This window comes from Gossypium hirsutum, chromosome D13 (assembly GCF_007990345.1).
Source record: "Gossypium hirsutum isolate 1008001.06 chromosome D13, Gossypium_hirsutum_v2.1, whole genome shotgun sequence".
Lineage (NCBI taxonomy): Eukaryota > Viridiplantae > Streptophyta > Magnoliopsida > Malvales > Malvaceae > Gossypium > Gossypium hirsutum.
The window spans coordinates 14,136,410-14,148,893 of record NC_053449.1 but is presented as its reverse complement, the minus strand read 5'-3'; the positions used below and the strand labels follow the sequence as shown (position 1 = coordinate 14,148,893).

At 30.6% G+C, this 12,484-nt stretch overlaps 1 non-coding gene across 1 annotated transcript; it reads left to right on the top strand.

Moving 5' to 3' along the window:
* Positions 1-2,604: 2,604 nt before the first annotated feature.
* LOC121225985 (small nucleolar RNA R71) lies at positions 2,605-2,711 on the top strand. Its single transcript, XR_005923886.1, has one exon. It is a non-coding gene; the product is annotated as a small nucleolar RNA R71 (small nucleolar RNA).
* The last annotated feature ends 9,773 nt before the right edge of the window (positions 2,712-12,484 follow it).

Here is a 12,484-nt window from a genome sequence, read left to right as displayed (position 1 = left end):
CACCATGTCAGAGAATATAGCCATCATACAACATTGAAAAGTTGTTAGGGCGTTACATAACCCGAATGGCATCTGTTTGAATGCAAAAGTATCATATGGATATGTGAAAGTTGTCTTCTCTTGGTCATTGAGAGCTATAACAATCTGATTATATCCTAAATAACCATCCAAAAAATAGTAGAACGCTTTCCAAGCAAATATATCTAACATCTTATCAATGAATGATAGGGGAAAATGGTCATTCCTAGTTGCCTTGTTAAGCTTACAGTAATCCATACATACTCTCCATCTCATGTCATGTAAGTTGGTATGAGCTCATTGTTATCATTACTTACCATTGTGACACCTCTTTTCTTGGGTACACATTATACATGACTCACCCATGAGCTATCTAAAATTGGGTAAATAATGCTATCATCAAGTCACTTAATAATCTCTTTTTTGACAACTTCTTCCATGCTCGGATTTAGTCTTCGTTGCTGTTCAATGGAATTGCTAGGACAATCATTCAACAAAATTTTATGCATATAGAATGTAGGTCTAATTCCCTCTATATCAACTAAGGTCTATCCCAATGCCTTTTTAAATCACCAAAAAACTTCTAACAACCTTGTCGTTTGCTCAGGTGTCAGCTCCCGCAGAAATTACTACCGATAAGATACTGTTGTCATCCAAGTAAGCATATTTCAAATGCTGCAACAAAGGTTTTAACTTCGGTGTAGGGAGTTCTTCTATAAAAGGTTTAGGAGAATTGAATGATCGATTTGATAAATCCAGGATTCAAACTTCTTACCTAGTCTATCTACCATCTGTTTGGCTTCCATAAATTCACCGAATTTCTCAAAACTTACTCTATCATTCTGCTCAAGTGGGTCTTCATCACTGTCGAAATTGCTGTGGCAAAATCTGATAAACTCCTCATTAGCATGGCATGGCATGGCATTCATCATTAGCATCATCACTTTTCAAATCATTAAATATATTAAAGGTAACCTGCTGATCATTTACCTTCATGGTTAGCTCACCTTTCTACACATCAATTAATGTCTTGCCAGTAGCAAGAAAAGGTCTTCCAAGAATAATTGGCATATCTTAGTTAGCTTCACATTCTAAAATAAGGAAATCCACAAGAAAGATAAATTTATCTACTCTTACTAGCACATCTTCAATTTTACCTTCCAAATGCGCATAAGATCAATCAACCAGTTGCAACGTAGCTGTAGTAGGTCTTGCTTTTCCAATTCCCAATTTCTTGTTAATAGACATAGGCATTAGATTTATACTCACTCATAGATCACATAACGCCTTACCAACATAATGATTTCCAATTGAACATGGGATAGTGAAGCTCTCTAGGTCCTTCAGCTTTGGAGGTAATTTATTCGTCAACATTATTGTGCACCCTTCAACGAGAGCGACGGACTCAAATTCTCCCAATCTGTATTTTTTTGACAATATATCTTTCATAAAATTTACGTAATTGGGCATTTGCTCTAAAGCTTTGACCAATGGCATGTTGATGTGAAGTTGCTTCAATATATCCAAAAATCTTTTGAACTAAATATTCTGTTTAAAATTGTGAAATCGCTAAGGAAAAGGTAGAAGTGGTTGTCCTTTAGGTTGCTGATATTGTTTTGTCGTGGCTTTCTTGTTAACATCATGATCTGATTCTACCATAGCATTTTCCTGCTTACCATTTTTAGGTTCAGTATGTTTTTTAGATAACTCTAGGATCTTTACATGGTTGTTATTCGAGTTATCATCTCTTATCATAGCATTTTGAGCAACGTCATAAAGTTGAGTTCCACTTCTAAGAGTGATGGCCTTGCACTATTCCTATCCTTGTGATCTCAAATTCTTAGTATCACTTGGTAATGCTCCTTGTGGTCTCGAATTCAAAGAATTCTCTATTTGCCCCATTTGATTCTTAAGAGCTAGGAGAGATGTAGCCTGACTCTAAATTAAGACATCATACTTGGCCATATATTCCTTCAACAATGCTTCAATAGATGATGATGATGATGATTATGAAGTCGATTCCTGATACTGTTGGACATTTTTCCTTGACATAGGATGATTATAACCAGGTGAAGCACTGTTGGCATTCTATCTTATAACATTGTTAAAATTCCTCATACCTTGATTATTCCAACTAAAGTTCAGATGATTTTTTCCATCCCAGATTATATGTGTTGGAATAGGGGTTATTGTTCCGATTGAAATTACCCATGTAACACAAAAATGTTGAGTTTGACGGGCATTCATCAAACATATGGTCTTCACCACAATAAAAACACGAAAGCTCGGTTGATTTCACTTTTGAACTGTTGTGGGCTTCTTCATGTTTTGATCATATTAGCCAAAGAAGATACTTGGGCTATTAACGAAGTGATTGCATCTAGCTCTATGGTACCAATAGCTCTCTTGCTCGTCCCAACTCTTGTGGTAGGATATTGATAATCATTGTTGGCAATCTTCTCCAGAATTTCATATGCTTCATTATAAGATTTATCCAACAAAGTACCATTGGCAGAAGCATCAACTACCATCATCGTATATGCATTCAGCCCATTATAGAATATCTTCATATGAGTCTAGTGTTGAAATTCATGCATTAGACATTTCTGAATTAAGCCTTTAAATCATTCCCAAGCTTTATATAGTATTTCATCCTCCGATTGCTGAAAATATTGGATGTCATTTCTAAGCTTGGCATTCATATTTGGGGGATTATACAATAGCAAAAATCTCTAGTAGAGATCATTCCATGACGCCACTATTTCTAATGGCAAAGCATTCAGTCACGCTCTTACACGATCTCTTAAAGAATATGGAAACAATTTAAGCTGCAAAGCGTCTTCAGGAACACCCTGTTGTCTAAACGATTCACAGACCTCTGGAAAAATTCTTAAATGCAATCTTGGATCTTTGGTGGGTAATCCACTAAACTGCCCTATTATTTGTAACATTTGAAACATTACTAATTTCAGCTCAAACTGCTAAGCCTATATTTATGGTCTGACTATCTCTGGATTCAGGTCATCCAAAATTGGCACAACATGCTCTCGGATTGGTCTGTCTCAGTCATCTATCACTCTACAAACATGAAGATTAGCGTCCTGACCATTCATATTATCATTCAGACCAGGTATCACCCTACGAATAGGAGGATTAATATCTTGACCATTCAGATTATTATTGAGACCAAGATCACTCCCGTTCCTAGCCATTTTTCGTAATTTTTTCGCCTTCTTCGTAAAGTTCTTTCGATCTCTGGGTCTAAAGGATACTTTTTGTTAGTAGGATTGCCTCTTCTTATACATTAATGGCAAACCTATAGAAATTAAATTAAACTAAGTAAAACAACAAAACCAAATTTCACCAAATTATCGATCCCTTGCAACGGCACCAAAAACTTGTTGTGTTTGAAATGGTATGCGAATTGTGCAAGTATACATGTCGAATCAAGTAATAAATTGGTAAATGAGATCGTCTACACAGAGATTGGATTAGGTATAAAAGTGGTCAAGCTATTATAATGAATTATGATTAATGTTATGGCAAAACCAAGTTAAGTACACATTGGTAAATTAAAGTAGTAAGGATGTGTGCAAAATGTATATTGACTAATACTGAAAAATACTAAGGAAAACTAAGAGTAAAAATGTAATGGCAATTACGAGAATAATTACGTAAATAATCTGCGAGTGAATAAATAAATAACTAAAACTACTATGGAAAAAGTACTACAACAAAGGATTAAGGGTCTACGATGTGATTTGGAAGGTTGGGATTACTAAGAATCTGCTCTTACTTTCAGTAATGCCTCAGCAAAATCATACTCGATCTACTGTTTAGAAGAGACTAGATCTCAAGTTACCTAGCCTGTGTCTATAGGCTTTAGCACGGTACCCTGTACTGTTTTGTCTTCATTCTATAAAAATGCTGCTCTATGTTTAGAGTCTACTACAAGTATTCGGTCGAATACCCATTTGTATCATTCAATTCCAGTGCAACTAATCTAACCTTTTTAGAATTAGATTCAGTTTATGGGTATATTGCACGCTTATATATGTCTAGAAAACGTATACACACAATTGGAAAATAAAAACAATTAAATGAAACATTAGATTAAATCAAATATATGCTTCAACCATTAACGAAAATAAAAGTTTCATCATGTAATCCCAACCCTATGAGATTTAGCTCATGGGTTGGCATTTAAAATTCAAGTTCAAAATAACACCCAACATCGTTTCGATCAAATTCACGGGAGATCAGATTAATAAATAATAAAAGAACTTAGAAAGATAGCTGTCACCAAGTTAATCCACAATCTAGCAGCATAGTATCCTGTGGTGGCTAAGAGGGACTACCTTTAGTTTCCTCCTTTTGTCTCTACTCAGTTGTTACCCTCTATTGTTGCCTCTAGATCTCCACACCTTTTATGGTTTCACCTTTGGCTTTTTATAAGCTTTTCTTCCCAGGGTAACTCCAACAACCCACAAAATCTTCTCCACTTTTTTAGGTAGATTTTTCTGGTACAAGTAGAGTTGGGCTGAAACTGATCTGCGTTGGGTGTTGACTCAATCATCTTCTTGAAATTTCCACGGCATTCATGTTGACAAATTCTCCAACATTTTTCCCCGACAAACCTTCACTCCTTTATTTCTTTCTTTATATCCCGCACTTGCCAAACCACCAAACACAACCCTTCCACATGCAATTAAAAGTACCTAACATTTAAACACAGTCCAAGCTCCTAGTGCAATGATAAAAATACCAGTGAAATGCCTTAAAATGCAACTAAATGTACCAAGTACTAGCAATTAACTAGGTCTAAAGGCATAAAATATAACTATTTTCAAGAGTTATCAATACCTGCAATATCTCTTTGGTGGCTCAGTTGCATAATTTCTGAGCAACATACGACCACGACATGGTGTGATGTATGGATGGGCTATTATAGTCCTATTCGGTGTGATTGGTTGGATGGTAATGGTATGTAGCGAATGGGGATAGGATTATCATATTCTAATATGTTATTCTAATTTTTGGCTATGAGAATATTCTGGTATGATTTTTAATTGTGGGCCAAAGCACACACTGGGCTTTTTAGCTCACTCTGTTAATTTACCATATTTTAGGTAATCCTCAAACTTAGGGTTTGGCGGCGATCCCGGAGCTTGATTCAGTTATTTGAACTTTAAGTATGTTAGAACTTATTATGGACTTTACAGACTTTTTGGACTTTCAAATTAATTGTTTCGTTTTCATGACGTTTATTATGGTTTTTGGTTTTTGCAAATATTTATTTTTAATTGGTATTTTTGGACAAGTCAGCATAATCTATGAAACTTAATGTTTTCGAAAATAATAACTTTAAGGGATTTTTTTACTGCCAAGGCATGATTTTGAAATGGGATTTTACGAATCGAGTAGTTTATGTGGTATGGTTTTGTTTAAATATAACTAATAAAGCAATTTATATCAAGACGCATTCATATGAATTTTTGGTAACAACATCGCTACTAGGGAGAGACGACTATAATTTCTATTTAACATGTATTTCAAAACTGACGTTTTGTATGAAAATCACGGATAATGTTTTAAATATTAATGCAACCTTCATAATCTGATCGTAATGTTTAGGCCGGGTTTGGGGTGTTACAAATATCAAAGCTAAAAATGGTATTAGTACCTAACAAGGGTATCAATATTTGTTTTGAAATTTTGAAATTTTGAAAATTTTTCAATTTGGTCCTATTTCGTGCTTGGGTCAATGAAAGAGTTTTCGTAAGCTTGATTAAGGATCTATTTTATTGTATACCATAACGTGAATGTGCTAATGCATGTCGGAATGTTTTGAATGATTTATTTATGATATACTTAATCTAAAATTTTATAAATGTTGTAAAAATGTCCCTATTTGGTCTCAAGTTGACTTTAAAGCATTCGTATGCTCATATAAGACCCGTGAAAGAATGCTCATGGTGTTCAATATTGTATTATTGTTGATTGCAGGAATGATGATTTTCTTGTGAATTTGATGGTAGTTGCTCTGGCAACATGTGTAGCATCCCATAACTCGGATCCGACGATCAGGTCGGGTGAAGGATATTACATGACATGTTATCATATATGTGCGCATGCTTATTGATTTCATCATCCATAAACCATTCAAATGCATATCAAATAATCAAAAATAAAATAAAATTGGCTTTAGCCAAAGGTTTCCATTGTTCATTTATCACAGTTGTTTGATTTTATTATTTTTTGGTTTGCTGCTTCAAATTTTTTTTACTATTGTTGTATGGATCTTTGACATATCTGTTCTTTTGGGTGTGATTTGCTTCAAAATCTTTGGCTACTGATCTGCAGTTCAATTGGTGTTGCTTGAGCTAGTAGTTTGATATCTAAAGGTTATTGATTTCTGCAGATTGGATTGTTGGCATCTCTTGTTTTAGATTCCGTAATTTTGATCTCTAAAGTGAATTTCAAGTTTTTAGTTGATAAATGATGGTTTTCATTCCCTCTTTCTTTATTTTCATTTTTCATTCTTGTTCATCCCCGAGCTAAATCTAAAGATTCTTCACATATACCGATTGAGTTTCACTATTCTAACAATGTTAATCTTTAATCTATTTTTAGTCTTTTTTTTTTATTCATCTAGTTGCAGCTTAATATGCAATTAGCAGTCATTCTGAACGTTTTTTCAATACCCATGCGTTGACGGTGTATCACATGTATTTTTATATATAAAAATATTATTAATGGAATTAATATTTCAATGGTCACGAATATATGAAGAACTGAAGAATTGGTAGTAAACAATAATTATGAAAGAGATTTTAAACTTGTTAGTTAAGTTTTTAAATTACTTTTTTGTTTCTCCACACATTTACTCATCTGTATTATGACTTTTCATTTCTTTTAACGGCATATGCTAAATGGAATCCAAGATAATACTCAAAATTTTGTGGACAGCAAAAAAAGAAAAGAAAAGTGAAGCAATGAAAAATCTGGGTTTCTTTAAATTAAAAAAATGTTCCAATTTTTGTAATCATGGTGATAGTGGGATAGGTTCAGTTGATTACTTTTTACTTTTTTCTTGGTTAATTTAAAATTCAAAGTAAAACCCTACGCCAATAATTTTAGACACCATAACATGCATGTATCTTATCGAAGATCAATGTAAACTTTAAAATAAAATGCCCGAGTGTGAAAAGGGAAAGGATGTGCCGGAGAAAAAAAAAGGTGTGATTCTATGGAAAATCCTTGAGCAACATTCATGGTGTCGGCAGGCACATTCTCAAAAGTAATCCTAAGGCTTGTACAATGATGGACCCAATTATCAAACGTTGCTCATTGAGCCATAAACACAAAATCCCTCAGCAACCTCTCTTTTAAAAGAAACAATCTTTAGGGTTAATTGCATCACAATCCTCAAATTATGACCAAGATTTTAAATTGATCTCCAAATCTCACCTGACATCCCCAAATTATGACATTCATTCTAAATTAGGCCCTAAACTTCAAAATATTCTAATGCATCCTCAAACTATTGATGCTATATAAATAAAGTCCTTCCATTATTAAAATCATTAATTTAACCGTTAAAAGACATGTCAAATCTCATATAACATAATTTAAAATGGAGATTTTAAAGAAAAAATAAAACATTGTCACATAACTTTTAAAAGTAAAAACTAAATATAAAGTAAAAAAAAAAAGAATGAACGATAAAGCTTTTATAGAAGTTTTGAAAACCTCGAAACCAAGATTTTTACAACATCAATTTTCACAATATTCATTTTTCTTTAAAATTTTCATTTTAAAAGATGAGACGCGAGATGTGACGTCTAATTTAATATGCAAGTTATTGATTTTAGTAAAAAATGACTTTATTGATATAATATCAATAGTTCAAGGATATAATTCGAATGTTTTAAAGTTTGGGGACTAGCTTAGAATGAGGGTCATGTTTGAGGATGTTTGGTGCAATTAACTATTTTAAAATTATAACTATATCGACTATTTCAATAAAAAAAACAAACAATACAAGCATTGAATTGAATAAATAACATAACATCTAAACGACTAACTAACTATAACCACAATAAATATGGAGGAGAACCCACACATTTACGTAAGACGTAACCATTGAGCCAGGATTCATTTACAAATTTTAAAATTTTGTAATTGACTCTTCAAAGTATCAATATCGTATCAATCAAGCCGTCCTATCAGCCTATTCATTAGCTTAGATGTTAAATGTCAACTAAATTCTAGCATGGAGCATATTAAAACAAGAAAATCAAATTATAAATACATGTATATTTATTGCATGTACAACTTGTATCGAACGTATTAGGAAAAACTAGTTTTCCTAATTTCTATTGATAATGTCTTTTTTTATCATGTCACAAGTGCTTACAATTTAATTAACGTGTTTTAAATATATTCCATATCGGATTCAAACTAGCATTTAAGGTCTAAATTGGCTAGTAGGATGATAGAAAGACTTGATTGATACAATACTAATAATTTGAGGACACAAATAAAACATTTTGAAGTTCATGAACCAATTTAAAAATTTACCCTATTCTTTACTTCATGTTGGTCAATTACCCTTTCTTCAATTGATGAGAAGAAAATGTAGTTATATATATCTTTGGAACCCTCTTAACCTAATTATTACAGGCCAGGAGTTTTTCAAAGTGTTCTTCACCGAATCCAATGGGTAGTTGTTGTTGGAAATCTTTTGTCTGTTTTAAAGGATCATAAGCTAGTTAGGTCATCTACCAATTTAAGGCAGTTAAAAAGAGTTAAAATACAATATTGCAGTGGAGCAAATCTAGTCCAAAGATTCAGGCAAAAAACTCCATTGATTACAGCCAGTGGCTAATGCTCTCCAATAATTTGGGAATATTTTTGGTATTTAATTATTTTACTTCTATTTTCAAGAATTTAGTCCTTTACTTTTTTGATTTTAAAATTCGGATTTAATTATTAACCTCGTGAAAACTTTTCTATTAAATTCACTAATGTGACACCTTAAAAAAAATTCACTTAGTAGTCACGTAACGAAAAAATTAACATTATAATAAACTTAAATTTAACCTAATAATTTTAACGATATTAGTAATTAAACTTGTATTTTTTAATCTTAAAATAATAAAATTAAATTCCTTGAAATAACAGTAAAATGTCATGTTTTAATCATTGCATTTCTATGATATAATTGTTTACATTCTCATTGTCAGTGGTAAGCAAAACTCGATTGGTTTTGAAAAAATCGAAAAAAATCGAATTTTGAGTTAATCAAATCAAGTTATTCGATTTTTTCGAGTGAACTCAAATAAGTAATTTGAGTTTCAAGTTCGAATCAAGTTGAATTTTATAATTCAAATAACATATTGATATAAATACTCCTTTAGTCCCTGTCAAATTTGAAAATGAACAAATTAGTCTCCCTCTCAACAAAAATTACAAAAGAAGAATTCAAATAATTTTCAAAATTCAAAATATTTATAAAAAATTCAAAATTTATATTATTTAAAAATTCTAAAGAATATATAAAAAAGTTAAAATTTTAAAATTTTCTAAAATAATAATTTTAAGACATAAATAAGTTAATTAATGATTAACGTTTATCATACTAAAGTATCTTTTTTTTGCTTTAAAATATATATGATTTCAAATTGATGTGCTCTAACATGACTTAGTTATACTATAACAATATTTAATTTAACTCAAAAAATTTCAATCGATTCAATTTGACTCGATTCAAATTTTATTTCACTTGACTCGATTAAAAAAATTTAAATTAAATTAAGATGATAAAATAGAACTTATCAACTCAAAAAATTTCACAATCAATCCAACGCTCAGATCTACTCACTATAATTTTGTGGTGTAACATAGCAGGGTAAGCATGGGCTTGGCAGTATGGGTGTAAAATTGTAAAAAAAAGGTTACTCAACAAAAACGAGTTGTTGATTGTAACTAAAATTTTCATTTAATATTATATTTTTAACATTTTGATAATAAATTATTAGTTTATTTGTTTTAAACAAATTGTATACTTCACCAATTATCAAACAAGCCTCATTGGGAAATAAACCAAGCAAACTCGATCACATAATCACATTTGAAGTGGTAACATCATTATATGTTTGGGATCAAAAATCAACATTCAAATCTTGTATCACTCAACCCCTATTTTAATTTATAATAATTAAACAAAACCAAGCTTATAAATTAATATATCATTTACCTTGAACCCAACTTCAATCAATAAATTTAAAATTCAACTTAAATTATAAGTTTTCACCATTCGAACGCAACCTTTTGATGATTTTTTCATAGGTGTTATTTAGAGCTTAAATTTGGCAATAACTTCTACATTTAAATTTGAATATATATATTTTTCTCTTAATTAGTCTTTAAACTTGATAAATGTTACAATTTTGAGGCCTGAATTAGGCAATTATTCTCACATTGTGCTTTCAAGGGAATGTTAAGGATTAATGGGCAAAAAACATACAAACCCTAATGCAAGAATAGTTATCAAGTCTAGATCCAAAATATATTAGATAAATTATAAAAATAGTCACCAAGCTATAGTATATATTTTTATTTTGGTCATCCAAGTTTAAAATCTTCTACTTTAATCACTAACATTATTAAAATTTAATATTTTGATCACTTCTTCATTAAATTACTAACAATAACCTTTTTATCGACATAATAATAAATTTAGTCATCCAATGATTACAAATTGTATCAAGTTAATATTAGAGGATTAAATTTATTATTATATCAATAAAAAATAAAAAAAATTCACTTTTGATAATTTGACAAATAAGTGACCAAAATATTAAAATTAAATAACGTTAATAATTAAAATAAAAATATTAGTTTACCAAAAGTATTCTGAAACTTTACAGCTTTTGTGTATGGCGGGGTTTTTACCTGACTTCATTAATCTCCGTGCCAAATATTTTGAACCAATCCATTGAAAAAGACAGGTGTATGAATGAAAAACACAGCGTGTTATGTTGTTTTTAACTATTTACTGCATGAGTGGTTTAAAGTTAACTATTTACTGCATGATTAGGAAAAATATAAGAACATAGCACATGGGGGGTTGATGAGACAGCTTAATTTAATGATAAATGTTTAATTCTCCAACCAAGAAAGATTTTTGATTTGATGTGAAGTTCAAGTCTGAATTAAAGATGATGCAACTTTTTAATGTTGGTAATTATATTAACACAATCATCTTTAAGTTTGAAAGATTTGGAAGGAAGAGTAGAAACATTTTTCAAAGTTAAAATTATTATTAAAAAGTAAAAAAATAAACTGGAAGCCAAAAGCATTGCATGTGCAGCCGCACTCCCTTTATCGCTTTCAACAAACCAAAGATATTACCACAATCCTTCATAATTTTAGAAGAACCCAAACACTGACTTAATTGCATAAATACCTATTTTTATTACTTCCAACAACCTCAAACTACCCCCGTTGCAAAAATAAAAAACCAAGAACATGGTGATACCCATTAAGTCAATCTACAATACCAGTAGCAGACCAACACTTGGCTACAGATTTGATTCAACAATCAAATGTACAAAATAGCGAGAATCACGGCCCATTTATTTCGCCAACCAATTAAGAAAATCCACTCTTTTTTTGTCTACATGCAAAGATCATGATTTGGCTAATCATCCCAGCTAATTACCATTGTTTTTTCTTCTCTAAATTACGTCTCCCACTCAATCTCTCTTCCCGTGATTTCAAGCTTTCCTTTTGACATCAATGTATTATAACTTCAACACGCGTACGCAATTTATCTATTTTAATTAATAAAATCAAATTACAATGCTTTACCTGATCTTATTTCGGGTTTGAGTTTTGTTTAAATTTCTTTTCATATATTTTGATTTTTATTTCTTTTATTTTGTATTCAATTCATTCTAATTCTAATTTATCATATATGTATGATTTGTAATTATATTTATAAATTCATTTTTTAAAAAAAAAATCAAACATTAAATTAACTTTTACAGCAGAAGTGAAATTAAAAATTGTGTTGGGAGTAGAGGTGAGCAAAACTCGATTCAATTCGAAAAAATAAAAAAAGAATTTGAATTTCTAGTTATTTGATTTTTTCGAGCCATCAAATAAATACTTTGAGTTTTGAGTTGAATTTTACGATTCAAGTAATTTAAATAACAGACTGTTGTAAATATCCCTTTCGTCCCTGTCATTTTTTAAAAGAACAAATTGATTCATCTCTCAACAAAAATTACAAAAAAATTTTAATATAATTTTTAAAATTCTAAAATTTATACATTTTTTAAAATCTTAAAAATTCTAAAATTTATACATTTTTTTAAAATTTTAAAAATTTTAAAAATTTAAAGAATATATAAAAAAGTTAATTTTTTAAAATAATAATTTTGGGACATAAATGAGT